Consider the following 15700-nt stretch of genomic DNA (forward strand, 5'->3'; position numbering starts at 1 on the left):
CCATGCTGAAATATAAAAGGATCTGCACCTTACACAAGTTGATTTGATTTACAAAAGGGGGAAGCTGATACATCTCAAAAGTATGCAGCGCATCACACCCATGACTTCAGACCCTCTTAAGGCAGTTGCTGGCTTTTGCTTGATGCATGTCACAAAGGAAACGGAGAAGAGAGGCGCCCGAACTGCGATGCAGGTCAGGACACTCAAAGAAGGGCATTGCACACTTCAGAACTAAGAGTTGCCACCACCTGTAGCACTTATTAATAGAAAAAAAAAATTTAAAAAGTCAATGAGCTGAAAGAAAATTAATTGGACAAGGCTATTCAAAACCCTAGACTAGTTTTACAAACAGCAACTGTGCTGTAAGTTAGAAACAGATATGCAGGGGCAAGAAAATAGAAAATTAAGCCTATTTTTACATACCATCAGAATACAAAGTGAAATAACTTGTAATGTTACTGCAAGTTGTTAAATGCATCTTTTTCATACAAGTAAATTTACATAAATCACTGATTTTTCACTAGCCTATTTCTGGTAAGTCAAAAACATGCATATATTTTGGTTTTTTCCTCCATACATACACGTGTGAATGCCCATACAGAACATTTCATTCAACCTTTTACTTTTCTCATCTTACCACCAAGAGAAACATAGAAGAAAGAGGGTGAGAGAAGGAAGCAGAGAAGAGGAACCTTTTTGTATTTTGCTTTTAAATTAAAACAATAGGTGGAGTACATTTCTTTTCATGGAAGTTTTCTGGTTTGGGAAAAAGCATTTTCCATTTGATTAATTCAGTCCACTAAGCATGTGACAAATACCAAGAACAAATAGTTTTGGACCAAAGAGCCTGGCCCTTTGATTTCTGCTATTTTTAAAGAATGGGTATTTCTATACAAAGAAAGCCGATCATCAGTTCCAAACAGACATTCAGAGGACGTGAAAATCAGATCCCCCTGCACTTCGCTGCTGACCCACAGCACAGAGGAGCATCTAAGCCTCTGTGCACCACGTGCCACAGCCGCCTGTGTTCCTATCTGAGAGCGCAGGACACAATTAGCATTTTCCAGCTTCTCCTCCCCACCACCACTGTGGAACAATTAAGAGTAGGAATGAAGGTCTGAGCAGCAGCTCTCATAAATTACGCACACACAGAGATCCTTCTGTTTGAACCAATCTTCCACAGGTCTCTAATGAGAGCCACGAACACCGACTACTAATCATCTCATCAGTAACGCAAATAACCATCTTGACCTCCCATCAAGCGTCTCTCCAGCTTAGGCACTGTGCCCTCAGATTGCACAGCCCTGGGCGCCAAAGCTGCCTGGTCCCACTGAAAGAACCTCGGCGTGACAATGCCCTGTACATCCCACAGCCTGCTGAGCACAGCCACGCACCAGGAGCCAAAGCAAAGCCTCAGCTACCCTAAGGGCTCACAGCCGCTTCGGGCTCTGCACACCCCAAACAGCCAGGCATTGCAAAAGCAGGGATCTCGGATCTCACAGAGGACGCCTTGTTCATCTTACACGTCTTGTTCAGCTTACATGTCTTACACAACGCATCTTCAGGCCCCCTAAAACAACACACTGAATAAGCAACACAGCAGAACGGCTACAGCACGGGCCTGGCAAATAAAAAAAAGAAACATGACCTTGTTTTAGATCCCCAGAGACACCACAACCTGCTCTGGGGATGCCACACCAGTGCTGCTGTCCTGGATGAACCTCAGGCTCACCCTATGCCCCCAGGCCCATCTCCTGCTGCTGAATCCTGGTGCATCAGCAGGCCCCTGATCCTGGTGCATCGTTTGCCATGCCTGAGACTGTGGATGGACCCTGGCAGAGAGCTTTGAAATCAAAATGAAAAGAAAGGCATTCTTCTGTGAAACATCATTACCACCCTGCCAGCAAAGTGTGAATTGCAAGCGCTTCCAAAATAAAAATAAATGTATTTCTACGAGTCCCTTACCATTGGCATCAGGCCCATACTTTCTCATAACATTTACAGGGAAACTGGCATACACGACAGTGTAGCAAACAAAAGGAAATTCTGTGAGAATAAGATCAAAACATACCAAGCAGGGCTTGATACCACAAAAGCAAAGACAAGCTTCACCTGGACAAGCAACTTGTAGCTGTAGTCTCTGACGTTAACAGATCTACCATGGCAGAAGGAGGAAGGAAGAAAACAGGCTCCCAAGCATCTGCAAAATAGCATATTTCAGGTTTTCTTTTAAATAAATAGATTTGGAAAGTATTGCTAAGGGGAAAGAAAAAAGCTTAAAGGATTTAAATATTGCAAATAACAGCGCCAGCACTTCAGTACCCCTGGTCCTACTGTGGCACAGCTCAGCCCCCACTGGCAGTTCCCTACCCCACTGGAATCAGAATTGCTGGGCTTCCAGTGCCACTCTCAGCAAATTTCTACTTTCTAAGCAGCAAGTGCCTGTACAAGAGAAACCCTCCTATCAGCATCACCAGCTGCGCCCACAGCACAAACAGCGCGAGCACATACGCTGCAAAATCTCAGTGTTTCCGTGTGTGTAAACAGTGCACTTCTGGAAAGGCAGAGAATATTTTCAGAGTAAACACTGCAAAGATTTTGTGTCCTTTAGGATGTCAGAAAGCCGCTGTGATCCACTGCTCATCTTACCCACTTACTGCCTGCTCAGCTAAGGCACCTCTGGAGCCCACAGGGATCACGACCACATCTCACAAGCCTGTTTTCCTCCCTCACGAGAACGCGATGAACTTTTCCTCTTACAGCAGTCCAGCTCCTTGGTGTGCTACCCTGCCAAATGTTAGCTTACAGACGTTAAAATACCAACCAGCTCCAGAGCAGGAAACTAAGCCAGAATTCTAAACAAAGCCTAAATCTAAACCTCACCACTGCCATCCGAGTGGTTTAGAACCAATTTCTAAACCTCACCACTAGGATGGCAGCTGCTGCCCCATGAAGTTAAGCAGAGAGAAATGGGGAGACTCCTCACTGACCAACTAGATCCCAGAAGTACTTACAAAGGTGTGAGAGAAATGGATGAAACACACATGCTAAAGCACTGAGGTAGAAGACCATCTCCACCCCAAAGTATTCATTTTCAGAAACAGAGCAGCCCTCCAAGACCCTGAGGATACCTTCTCTTATGCAACTCCAGCTGCAGCTGATGGAAAAGAATGCTTGTTTGATGAAGATGCCAGGACTTTGAGACTGGGACTTTAAATTAAAGAGCCCACTCCTGAAAGGTGTCCCATTCTCAGCATTTGACTTAGGAGAGAGCAGGAGGCAAGCAAAAAGACTGATGCTTTCTTCTCTTAACCACCTACACAAGAACTTTTTCAAAACATGCAGAATTATAGCAAGTTATGTTTGAATTAAGGAGCCGGTGAGGAGAAGTTCTCAGACACAGAGGAAAGAAAAGCCAGGAAAAATACTACAAAGAAAATTGGTTTATTTAAAGCCTGAAGAAAAACAAAACTTAGAAGAGGGTGTTTTGGTCCAACCCTGGATGAAGCATACTCAAGCAAAACACCTGTCCAGAAGAAAACCTCAAGCAGCACACAACTGCCACTTGCAGACTGAGCAGGAGGGCTGTAGAAGAATCTCCCTTAGGTCAAAGGCCAGCACTGATGGTCACCCACAAGCCAGACAGCTCCATCATCCTCACTCCTTTCCATGGGGATGAAGGGCACACAGAGGAAATTACAAGTCCAGAACCTAGGTACCCCTTATAGACTTGAGCACCTTGACACCACAGGCGCTTGTAAGAACCTCTTTTTTTTTCCCCTAGCTTCATCAGGACAGTATTTCAGATTTGATTTTCTGTCTAGACACAGCATACTATCACTCAGGACAAGTGAAGAAGACTGAGAGCAGCAGAGTGTGGAAAACAGACTGAACCAATCTTTTTCTTTCTTTAAAGACAGTACAGTGTGCAGTCCACATCAACATCCTCACAAAAATGCTTGATCTGTCCTGCACCTCAGAAACTAGCTGCTGAAAACAATCCAGATTACAATTAAAACATGGATTCTGTTAACTTTCACTTCCCTCTGCAATTTTGTAATCGTCTCATCCATCAATTTTGAAAGAACATTAATAGTGGCATCAGCTGGCTCTCCACCTCCTCTGCTGAGCCAGCTTTTTCCAAGCCCTCTCCCTGCCTCTCAGCATTTGACCACAGATGCTGTGAGGAAGAGGAGAGGAGGGAGGCAAACCAGGGGTACAGAGAGGCCAGCAGGGCCCCCTAATATGGGGGGCCACCCCACAGAGGAGCTGCTTCTTTCCCAGGGGAGCTGTGGCAACTTGCAGCGCCTGAAGGTCTGCCTAAACATGCTTATTTAAAAAAAAAAAAAAATTCACAAAATAGAACAAGGTTCTATCAGGGATTAAGTGAAGCCTACCCAAGCTCAGACCAATTCCTAGGCACACAGGCTCACCACTACCTTCCAAGCTGGAGATGCCTAGACCAGTGGTGTGCAGTGTTTGTTGCCGTTTACTTTTTCCCCCACAAAACCTGCCCCCCACCTCTTAAAGATGTGTAGATGTCTCCATTGATACAAGCCATTTCTCCCAGTAACCTTCCACAGGCTTGACAAAGTCCCTGGAACCCCAAGAACTTCCAGATAAGAGATGAAGACCAGTCCCATATTCCTGTTAATTCTCTCCTCAAATACATGAAGTTCAGTAATCAAATACTGGCTCTTGGACTTGCACACAGTGGCAAAGCAAGGAGAAAAACTGGTTGGTGCCAGTTTTTAGCATCTGGTTTATTAATTATTTTGTAAAGGTGTACAGTCCTTTGAGTCATCTGAAACTTTTAAGACACTCTGACATTATTTTATGAATCTAGTTGGACATGGTTCACAGTGATCACAGCCATGATTTATATCACAAACTCCCAAGAACGTAAGTCTGGCTTTTAAATTATTATCGTCCCAACTGTTTCACTGCAGGTCAGCCTGGTCTGTTCCAAGACCAGATTTGTTGGCAAGCATGTTTTCTTTGCTGGTACATACACTTTTCCTCATCTAGTAAAATGAAACAAAAAATCCTGAAGTACATAAAGAAAGCCTATTGTTATGCTCATTTGAACACAATCAGAAATTGTCTACTTCATCCTCTCTTGCTGCTGTGTTGAGGTTGGTATTAACCACTTCCCTCCCCTGAATAAAGATGTAGGAAGAGATTCACTGTAAATTGATCAGAAGACAGAAGCGTAGACATCTTATGACTTGCTGGAAAAACAGACATTGCTTTTCTGGAAAGTGGCCAAGTTCACCAACTCACATTTCAGCTGGAAGCTCAGCCTCTAGAACCTGCACACTCTTTCTTGCACTATCATGTTACTATTCATTTCCAGAAAATAAAAAAGCCACAAGTAACTAGTGTTCCTCACTACGAACTGCTGCAATTTCAGTATCATATTCAACCCCACAGAAGGCAGGTGACATCAAACAAGAGTGCATACAACAAAACATTGAGGAACTGGGTGGAACACAGCATATTCTTTAGATATAAGGTATAAATAGAGCTGGCATAAAGCAGCCATCTCCCCATTGCTTGATCTCAAAGTATCCCATAATGATGGCTCTGGTCTAAAATTAAGGAAGATGAACCCTCTAAAATGTTTCAAAGGCATTGGGCTGGCCTTCACCTACAGTTTGAACAAGCACAAATTACAGATCAACATTGGAATCAAGATTGTACATAACTCTACCAGGCTATCTGGGACCTCTGGAAAATGCTAAGTGGGACGAGAAACTGAAATGATGTTACCCAAGAACATGAAGAGAAGCATATGTTAGGGGAACACAGAAACAGGGGGAAAGGAGGGCAAGGTTAAGGGGATAACTAGGCTGCCACATAGTGAAGAGCAGAACAGACACAGGCAAATCAGAGGACTTGGGAAGCACCAGAATTCTGCCTACCCCATCCTTAACTGGGATCTGAGGATATCCAGACTCTGGGCTGCGAGTAAGTAATCCTCAGTAATCTGAGGATATGCAGACTCTGCCCCAGCACAGCACCAGACAACCTGCTGAGCATGTCATCCCACCCCAGCCGCCGACCACCATCTGCAGGCAAACACTGCTTCCTCAGCAGGCCCTTATCTCATGGGTCAGAAATTAATGCTACATCCCAAGCTCTCTGGATGACTCAGGCCACTGCAGATTCGTATGACAAAGCCTAATTTTTATTTATCTCCCGCTTTTCCCTTTACACAGTTATAAAATTACATTTAAACCTAGCTCTGTTATTTTTTTAATACAAAGACTGCAAACTTGATCACTTCAAAATTAGGGGGTATCATGAAGACTGCCCATACAACCGTCACCCAGCCTCTGTATACATCTGCACTGACTCTGTTTCCAGTTCAACGCTCACAAACCATTTGAGCTCTGGAAATGAACTGCTTTCAAAAAAAGGCAGTACGGTTGTGTGATAAAAGCAACAGCTGTCCCTCAAACCCTGCCTCACCCTGTGAAGGTCAGGAACACTAGTGAACAAAGCAATGCAGGAAGAAGGAGAAACAACCACCTTGCTTGAGGAAGTTGGACATACCACCCGCAGGCAGGACTTGGCTCCACACTCAACCTTTTAAGAAGCTCGGCAAGTCTCTGAAACCAGTTTTCTCTTCAGGTGACTCCTAGTGGGGCGGTTCCACCCTCAAGTCAAGGCATTTAGGGCTCATCTACAGACACCAGCAGCTGAGGTCAGCTGTCCTTGTGCTTCCAGCAGGCGAACTGCAACATCATGCCAGGTACTCTGGGACAAGTGAAAAATAAAATCATACCCAAGTAGCTCTTTGACGCTGCCAAAATTGAAGGTGTTTCAGTCACCTGAGATGGATTTGCTCTTTGACTTCATTCCTCAACTATGAAAACAAAGACAGTACCTGTACCTGATATGCTGCAAGAATAACTTCCTCACCTGAGAAAGCCCTCCAGGAAGGGATTAGCAATTGTTCAGTTCAAGGTCTGGGTAGGGTGTAAAATAAACAGATGTAGAGACACATGGAAAAAGTAAATGTGGAGAAGAGAAAATGAATTATGCAGCAATTACCTACCCAGTGAAAAAGAGACTCTGTGAAAGGGAAAAAATGATGCAATTACAGAATTAAAGATTGTATCATAATGCAGATGCAAAGGGGAGTTCTGCAACATTAGTCCTGGAACTTCATTGCTTTTGTCCGCCTGATTTTGCAACCCCATTGTTTTCCTGATGTCATTATTCTGTAAGCAATTGAAATGCAACACAATTAGGTGATCATATGTTTCTATCTTTTCATCATTAATAACATGTGGAACAACCGGCAGCCTCTGCTCCCAACGTGATGGATGCCTCCAGCAGATGGCTGTGAACAACTCCCTTTCTTCCACCTTTATCCAAGGTAAAGAGCAGGGAGAAGAAAGGGAGCTTTTATGCTTCAATTCCATGCACAAACATTTGGGGATTTGGGAGTTGTTTCAGAAGAAGAAACCAAGACCAATATCAATGACCTACTCTGAAACTGATTGTCACAAATCAGATTTTATGAACACAGGTGTTGAGCAGCTGATGTGCTTTGCCCAAGGTCAGAAGGAAAGCTCCCAAGGCCTGGATCCCAAATGACCCCACTAACAGTCTTCTGCCCAAGCCACTGAATCCCTCCTATCTGCACAATAAAATCTGTTTAAGTGTAATCACTGCTCCTAACTGCAGGCCAGGGAAGAAGCCCATCATCTCCAGGCTGTGTTTCTGTGTTTGCTGGTAGATGCAGTCATATAAAATACAGCTGGCAAGCAAACGTTACACTTCTATGTGTTCATCCTGGATGATAATTGTTATATTGGGTCTTTTAAGCAAACTACCCCGCATACCTCTGACTTCAGGCCAATTGCCAACATGTGTCTCAGCGTCTGGGTCACCGCTGCTTTGTGAGGGAAAGCAGCTGCAATAGCAACAACCTAACTTGATTTATTTGCAGATGGTATTAGCTGGCAAGAGGCAATGCGTCTGACAGCATGCTCCCTATGCTTTTTAAAAGCTCTTATTTGCCTTTGTATGTCCCCAGTTGCAAACACACACCCAGCCTTTCTTTCAAGTGCTACTTTCACCTTGTCTGTGAGGCGCTGGCAACTACTACCACAAGATATACATGATCTTGTGCACCTAACAAAGCAAGTTTCACTTCTATCTTTCCCCATCCTCCAAGAGCAGAGCTTGTAAAACCTGGAGCTGTCAAGTCCCTGAGGTGCAGTCAGTCAGAGCCTGCAGTGTCCCAGGCACCCCGGTCACACCAGCTCTTCTCAGTGCACATCGTTTGGAAAAGCTCCACCATGGAAAAGTCCACTGTGGTAATGGAAACATTGCAATCCTTCCCTCTTGGCATGCAACCTGCTCAGCCCAGTTTAAAAGCTAATAGAGAAAGCACTGCACCATCCCTAAATATATACAGGTAACACAATACATCTAACAAGAACAAGCAAAGATAATACCACAGCCATGTTTTATCCCACATCTGCCTGCTTCAGGATTTCTAACACACAAGCTTGGGGGGCTGCCACCTTTAGAGGAGGGACCTGCAATGTCTTGTCCAAGCCCAAGAGTCCATTCTTACCTACCACAGTCATCTACCATTCCAAGCTACCAGTGGTCAGAGATGGTGCTCATGGAGGGGAAAAGAAGGGAAGCAAGGGATGTTCTGCTTCACTAAGTGACATATCCCTAACAGTGTAGAGAATTACACTTGGATGCCAGAGATGCCCAGGCAGAGTTTTTGGGTGGGGTAAGGGAATAGCATTTTGCCTCGCTGGCATGACTTGGTGCTCCAGATCCTCTGTAAACCGTGATGGGGAGTCAGCTATACAGTTGGTTCCTCCCTTCACCTCACCTTGACAGAAGCATCTGGTTTTATCTAGATCTTTATGGGTGTTTGAGATTTACCTTGGCTCTCTAAGGTGACACATAATATTTTGACATTAGAGCCTGACACAGGTGATCTCTGCAGGGCCATGCTCTATGTCCCATGACAGCAAGTATGCATTGTCTGACAATCAGCAGAAACAAAAAGGGTATCAAAATACACACTGGGTAAGGAACTGCATGTGCATCCCATAAATGCTTGACACCTCTGACACTCCTATTTCTACTGTCAATCTTTGTCTTTTCCTTCTGTCCAAGTCTGGAAGAAATGTGCTCACCAATCCAGCACAGTTATACTGTCTAGCACAGACACAGCCTGGGTAAGGGTAAGTCTGCTTTTCTCAGTACAATGGTGTCCAGATTTCAGAGGCAGACCCCTCAAGACAGCCATGCCAAACCAGCTGCATCTATATGGGACGCTTAGCAACACACAAGCATGTCCCTGACATTTCACAGCAGCACCTCAGCCCAGGTGCACACCTATCTAAAGCAACTCTGGGGAGAGGGCTGTGTGGGAATCCAAGACTGCATCCACTCACAGAAGCTGCTTTGGGAGAAACATTCAGCACTGAATGATTATCAGTGTCAAATTATCACTGAATTCACAGGATGGCACCAGTGAACACCCGGATTATCATACTGCCCTTGCACACGTGTGAGTTTACCTCTGCTAAGTCCTGCCCAGCGTGCACATTCCCGTCTCCAACACTCACCTCCCAAGGAGTCCTGGAGGTCAGAGAAAGCAGGCTTGTCAAGCTGTGGCTGTCAGCCCACAAACCTTCCTAAATCTCGGGTGGCTTTAGCATGACAAACCAAAGGATAGCCATGCTGCAAGGAAGAGTAACAAACAGGACTCATCTGTGGGTTATCTGTGTCCTCTGCCCTCCTACTCCCTTCAAAATGCCGCCTCGCATCTGCCCCTGCCCTAGACACCACACACGCCCTGCAAACTGGCCAGGGCTGCAGAGGTGCTGTGTGTTTGACCACCACACATGCAATGCCTGGCTGGGCAGCCACTACCAGGAAGAACAGAGGGTAGTCGTAATCAGTCTAGTTTTCATCAGAGAGAGCACTGCTTCAAAGATTTCCTAGCCACCCACGACTTCTAACAAACACAAGTGGGAAATTAGTGATCTTCCAGACTGCCAACCATTGGTGCAATCTGGTTGAAACTGGCCAAACAGGAGATAAACAGCACTCATTTCCTGAGGAAACTAAGTTAAAATGAAATAAAATAAAACCAGATGAAAACTATGATGTTTAATTAGTGGTGTTCCCATGTTCTGCTACATCCCAAAAAACAACGCCTCGCTCAATCCAGCCTGTGAGCTGCATAGCACACAATGCAGTTCAGCTCTGTAACAATCCGGATTTTACCCATCTGGCACAGGAAGGGGCAAATATCAAACTTATTTACATCTGGGGGTTGCTCTGAAGGGGTAAATTGTGCAGAAGAAAAACAGAGCAAGGGGATTTGCATTGGAAAGAGGTGAAATGCTTTGTCAGGGCTGAAGGACTATTACTTAGATCTCAGTGTAAAAGCAGTTCTCCTTCACAACCCTGGAAATTAATTCATCTCAGAGACCTCAGCATCCTTCTCCTTGCCTTCTCCCCAGCATCCCTTAACCCATGCTGCTGGTGCTCAGCCACCATCACTGCCTTTAGGGCAGGGGGCAGCTCTGCTGCAGTCAGACCAGCAAATGCTGAGCCATGGCCAGTCCAGGACCCAGGGAGAGGCTGCACTGATGAGGGCTGGGAGGGTTTCCTCTAACCCTGCTCTGTGTGACAGATCATGCCACAGAGCTGCACCAGTTCCAAGGACTCCTCTGCTCCCTTTGCAGAGCACAGCACAGCAGGAGGAAACAGCAGTGACAAAGCCAGAAGGCAACTCCAGACAGACTCAGAAACAGCTGTGGAATTTCTCTGAAGGGCTGCTTTCTGTAAGGAGAGGAAAGCCCAGCCTTCCATCTGACTTCCAGCCCACCCACCCACCGGATAGAGGCAAAGCATAAGAACAGGAGAAAATTTAAGGCATGCCAAGATCCCAGGCTCTGGAAATTAGTTTCCCACACGATCCACAAAAAGAGCACTCACACCCAAAATCTGCTGCTTTGAACTTGGATTGCACACCATTTACTCAGCTGAATAACCACACTCAAGTCAGTGACGTTACTTGCCTGAATATCTTCTGCTTGGTTTATGGAAGGGGGCTGCAGAACTGGCTGACAAATAAATACAGGTATACAAAAGGCAGCGTAAGGACACTCTTCTCAAAAAGGCTGGAGCCACAGGCCAAAATCAACAGCCACGTGGTCAGAACCACAAATCACCGGGTCTTCGGTAGTCATGTCAACTGATCAGGGCATCACCTAAATCCACTCATATCCATTCATACCACTAGACCTGTATCCTCCAGGCCCCATCAACTGATTGAGGTCACAGTCTCAAAAATACTTCACTGACTTAGAAAACTAAATTCTGCTCAAAAGGATGGCTTGAGCATTTAGGAGTATAAGCTTCATTAGCTTCCAGCAAGACTTCAAGCCCCAAGCACAAACTAATGCTCCATAAAACTCCAGCAGAGAAGCACCACTGCTCCTACTCTGCCAGTACTGGTCCCAGATATGGTCAGCTCTTCTGAAGGGAACCCGAACACAATATGCCATTTGCTCTCAGCCCCATGCAAGGAAAAATGATGAGCAGTTCACATCCTGGAAAGCTTATGAGAGGCAGCCCTGAGCTTGAAATCTCCATATGCAAGCTTGCTTTCAAGTATCCCTCTAATTTTACTAGGGCAACTGACATGACTGAAGTTAAACCTGTGCTGAAGCCTCCTCGGACTGCGCCTGATGGAGTTTCTGAGTTAGTTCACGGCGGGGTCAAGGTGAGAACCCTGAACTGAAGCCAAGAGCAGGTATGATAAAAACATACCTAAGGATTTTGGCAAAGCTGAAGGACCAAGTGAGTCCCTCGGGGAAGGGTGACCAGCACCCAGAAGGATCTCCTTGCCTATTGTCCTGGGCACTCTGTAAAGCCACAGCAGGTCTTTGGATCAGAGGCTCATTCTGAGTTCTTGCATTTCCATGTACTATTTAAACACACTGTATTAAAGCCAAAATAATATTTATTGTCTTCCTGGCATTCCTAATCTGGATATCTCACAGCACTGTCCAATACTCCCAAGAACACTTCATAACATGCATATAAAACTTCTATCGGGTGTGGTCCAAGCAATTTTCTTCCCCGCAGGAAACCAGCAAAAAAACAGGTTTTCATTTTCATTTGTCTTCACATACCTGGCCAGCTGTCCAAACCCTCTGAGAGACCTCACAGCTTTGAGCCAGAGGCTTGGGCTCTTCAACTGTACTGCCAGCTCTCGCATAGTGGGAATTCTCCACAGAGCCCCATCCCGACAGCCAGTGCTACGGCCAGCAACAGCAAAAGGCTGTCCCAGCTCTGCACTCCTCAACCAGGACTACTTTTACGTTCCACCTTCCATGCAACTAGTTAGAAGCTGAAATCCAGCTGCACACTGTTACACAGCCAGGAACAGAGTTTTCAGCAGAAGGGCTTTTTTTCCTAGATTGCTACTGTTGTCATCCCATAGGCTCTACATTAGTGAAGACCCGCCGGGCATTTCAAAAAGGCCTGTGGTACAGAAAGGCTGAGAACAGGACCTTCGTACTCATCCTAAGTTGAAAGGCTACAAAAGATTTCCAACAGCCTAAATCAGACAAAAAAATCTAAGTAAACCTCTATCAAAATCTCTCTAAAACGTCCTAGTTGAAAACAAAAATAAAAAGCAAACAAAAACAAATCATGGACCATATCGATGAGGAGAAGGAAGAGTTTCAGTGAGCAAACAAGCGCAGAGGAATTACTATGTTTACAGTTCAATTAGTGGGACCTTATCAAAAGCCTGTTTGCCTTTTTTTTTTTTTTTTGTAAGACACCTATTACACAAACACACACTCTTAATGCGTCGCCGGCTGCACCCTGGTGCACATATCCTAACTGTATTCACGTCTCAGGCGAGGCAGAGCTGCTCCCGGAGAAGTCCCCCCACCGGACGGCGTATGGGAACAAAGCGCTTGGGCGACGGATTGTCGGCAGGATCCGTAAATCACATTTTTGGCAGCTCGACCTCAGCTGGGTCGGCATCTAGCGCCGTAAGGAACTCGGAGCGCTGCCGCTCCGTACAGCGGGGATCCTACCTGGACAGAGGGCTTCACGCCTCTCCTCCAGGCTGGTTAAAAAAATAACTAAAGCCTTTTTCTAAAAGCCCGGCGAGATGTCTGGCACCTACTGACAGCACCCGAGTTACCGCGTTATCTTCTCCGCTAACTGCCGGCATAAGAAAGGGAAATCAACCCCCAAAAAACCCCCAAAACAACGCAAAAGCACCGCCGAACCTCCCGCTGGAACAAAGGACCCCACCAGACCCCGTCTCTAAGTTATCGGGATTTACTTGCTCGCAAAGCACACGGATAACTCTCCTCGGCTCAGACCAGCGCCGGTGCGATGCAGGCGCGATCCCGCCGCGTTTCGAAGCGCCCTCGGCGCCCTCCCGGGACGCGGCGGCGGCCGCGGGCGCCGCTCGGCCGCTCACCTGCACCGCGCATCGCGCCGCGCCACCGCCCGGGGGTCCCCGCTCTGCCGCGGCCACCCGAGCGCGGCGGGGCCGGCCGGGGCAGGCGCTTACGAAACCCGCGTCTGCCCCTCGCCCGGGCGGCAGGGAAGGAGGGAGGCGTGGCGGGGGGCATCCGCGCCCGCGGCGGCCCCGCTCCCCGCCGGGAAGAGGAGGAGGGAGAGGCGCCCCCGGCGCTGGATCCGCCGCTCGCGAGCATCGCCCGCCGCCCCGGGGGGGGAGGCCACGAGGGGAGCCCGGCCGGCGGGCAGCGGGCGCCCACTGACCTTGCCGCCATCCGCCGCCGCCGCCGTGCCTGCCCGCGGGATCGCAGCCCCGCGCCCGCCGCCGCAGCCGGCGCCTTCGCCCCGGCAGCCGGCGCCGCCCCCGTCCCCCCCGCCCCGCCGGGGTGCGGGGCCGAGCGAGGCGTGGCCGAGGCGCCGGGGAGCGCCGGAGCCGCCCCGGACCCCGGTGCGCCGCACCCCGCCCCGGACGGGGCCGGCAGCCGCTCCGTGGCGGCCGCCGCCGGTGAGGCTGCCCGGGGGGGCCGGAGCGGGGCGGCCTCGCAGCAGCGGCCGCCGCGGACACCCCGTGCCGCGCACGGTGCCACCCGGCCCCGCCAGAGGGGAGAGGGACGATGCGGCGGCCGGGGGCTTCCTCAGGGCGGAGGAAAGGGTTCTGCGGCTTTAAGCTGCAGCTTGTTGTACTACCTGGCCCAAGGTGAGGGACAGCTGCACCTGAGCGCAGTCACGGCGGGACAGAGCGGCGCCTGCCCGCGCACCCTCCGGAGCTGCTCCCGCGGGGAGCGCGGGGCTGTGGGACAGCAGGTTCTCCGGCTCGAGTGCCTTGAGGGCCGTCAGTCTCAGCTGGAGGCTTAGAGCTGTATTAGGAGTGCGCATTAAAGTAATACGTACGTGCGGTGTGTTGTCCTAGCGCAGCAGACCCAGGACCAGGCGAGGGAATAAGGCCTCGTTTTTAATCCACTGCACCAAGGCCTGTGCCGGCAACAGAGCACAGGACCACAGACTCGTTTCTGCTCTCCCTGCAGAGAAAACAATCCTATTTCCATCAGCAGTAAAAGAAAAAATGCATATGTACCTCCTAGCATCTCACACGGGATCAGTAATGCCAAGCGGCAAGAGCTACAAGTGGCAACAGTAGGCAGGAATCTTATACTCCTCATTGCCTCATCTTTTTGCAGATCCAGTGTTTTTTGGGGGCAAACACTTTGGGGGATAACACCTGGGTTATCTAGGTGCCGGCTTTGTTTAGAACACCCTTCTCCCCATATCCTGTAGCTCCATGCTGAAAGTGTTGCCTAGGAAGGAGTAAGCCCTCTATAATCAGCTAAATAAATCATTTTCAGAAAATAAAATTCGTTTTCCCCTTCTTCACTGTACTGGGGCTATTTGCAGCGCAAGGTCTCCAGCAAGCCAGGCTTACCACTAGGGACAGTCTATAATGCATTCACTAGTACAACTCCAGGTTCTGCCATAAATATTTAAAACTCAATTACCATTCTCATAATGAACGTTTGAAGCAGCTTTTTGCATCCCACAGTGCTTCTTGATTCAAAACTTCCTAATGAAATAATTGAGATAACACAGGAGAAGTCAAATAAGTCAAATTTCAGCCATCAGTTTGAGTCTGGTTCCCCCTTCATGTCTGTCTCTGAAGTATTAGTCACTACCATCTCTCTGACCTCTCACGATGTGTTTTACACCACAGGCATCATTTTAGCACATGCAGCTGACTTTCACTTCTCTGTTGATCAGCTGGAAGGACTGTGAAATATTTTGCCAATCTCCCCTTCCCCCACCCCGTGTTACCCAGGTGAGTAATAATCTGAAGAGCAAACATCCGAATTGCTTCTTCTGAGGTGTCCCTTAAAGGAACAGGGGCCTCCTGCCATCCTTCCCTCTGCTCTTGGGGATGGGCTGTGGCCCATGGCCCCTGCTGTGACCCACACCTTCCTGCCGTGGCCACTCAAGGTTCTACAGATTTTGTCCAGAAAAAGCCTTTGAGATGCTGGAGAGGGGAGGGCTATACACTGTACAGTTGTTTTTACAATTTAAGATGCTTATGCCAAATTCACATCAGACATCTGTGTAACATCCTGTCTTTGAAGAGACACACCAGGTTTGGGAGGCACAATTCCTTACATGCCTCTGT

General features: G+C 47.9%; 1 protein-coding gene across 11 annotated transcripts in view; it reads right to left on the bottom strand.

Moving 5' to 3' along the window:
- The window catches only part of RNF152 (ring finger protein 152), a 45349-nt gene extending 30061 nt beyond the window's left edge, over positions 1-15288 (bottom strand). Inside the window, exons 1-3 of one of the 11 annotated variants that reach the window (XM_040080773.1) lie at positions 15231-15288; positions 15045-15109; positions 14443-14570 (exon numbers count right to left, since the gene is read on the bottom strand). The gene's annotated coding sequence lies outside the window, so the exon portion shown is untranslated. The other 10 variants (XM_058422988.1, XM_058422991.1, XM_058422990.1 and 7 more) reach the window with 10 other exon arrangements.
- Between the last annotated feature and the right edge of the window lie 412 nt (positions 15289-15700).

Source organism: Hirundo rustica, chromosome 1, assembly GCF_015227805.2.
Source record: "Hirundo rustica isolate bHirRus1 chromosome 1, bHirRus1.pri.v3, whole genome shotgun sequence".
In the NCBI taxonomy this organism is placed as follows: Eukaryota; Metazoa; Chordata; class Aves; order Passeriformes; family Hirundinidae; genus Hirundo; species Hirundo rustica.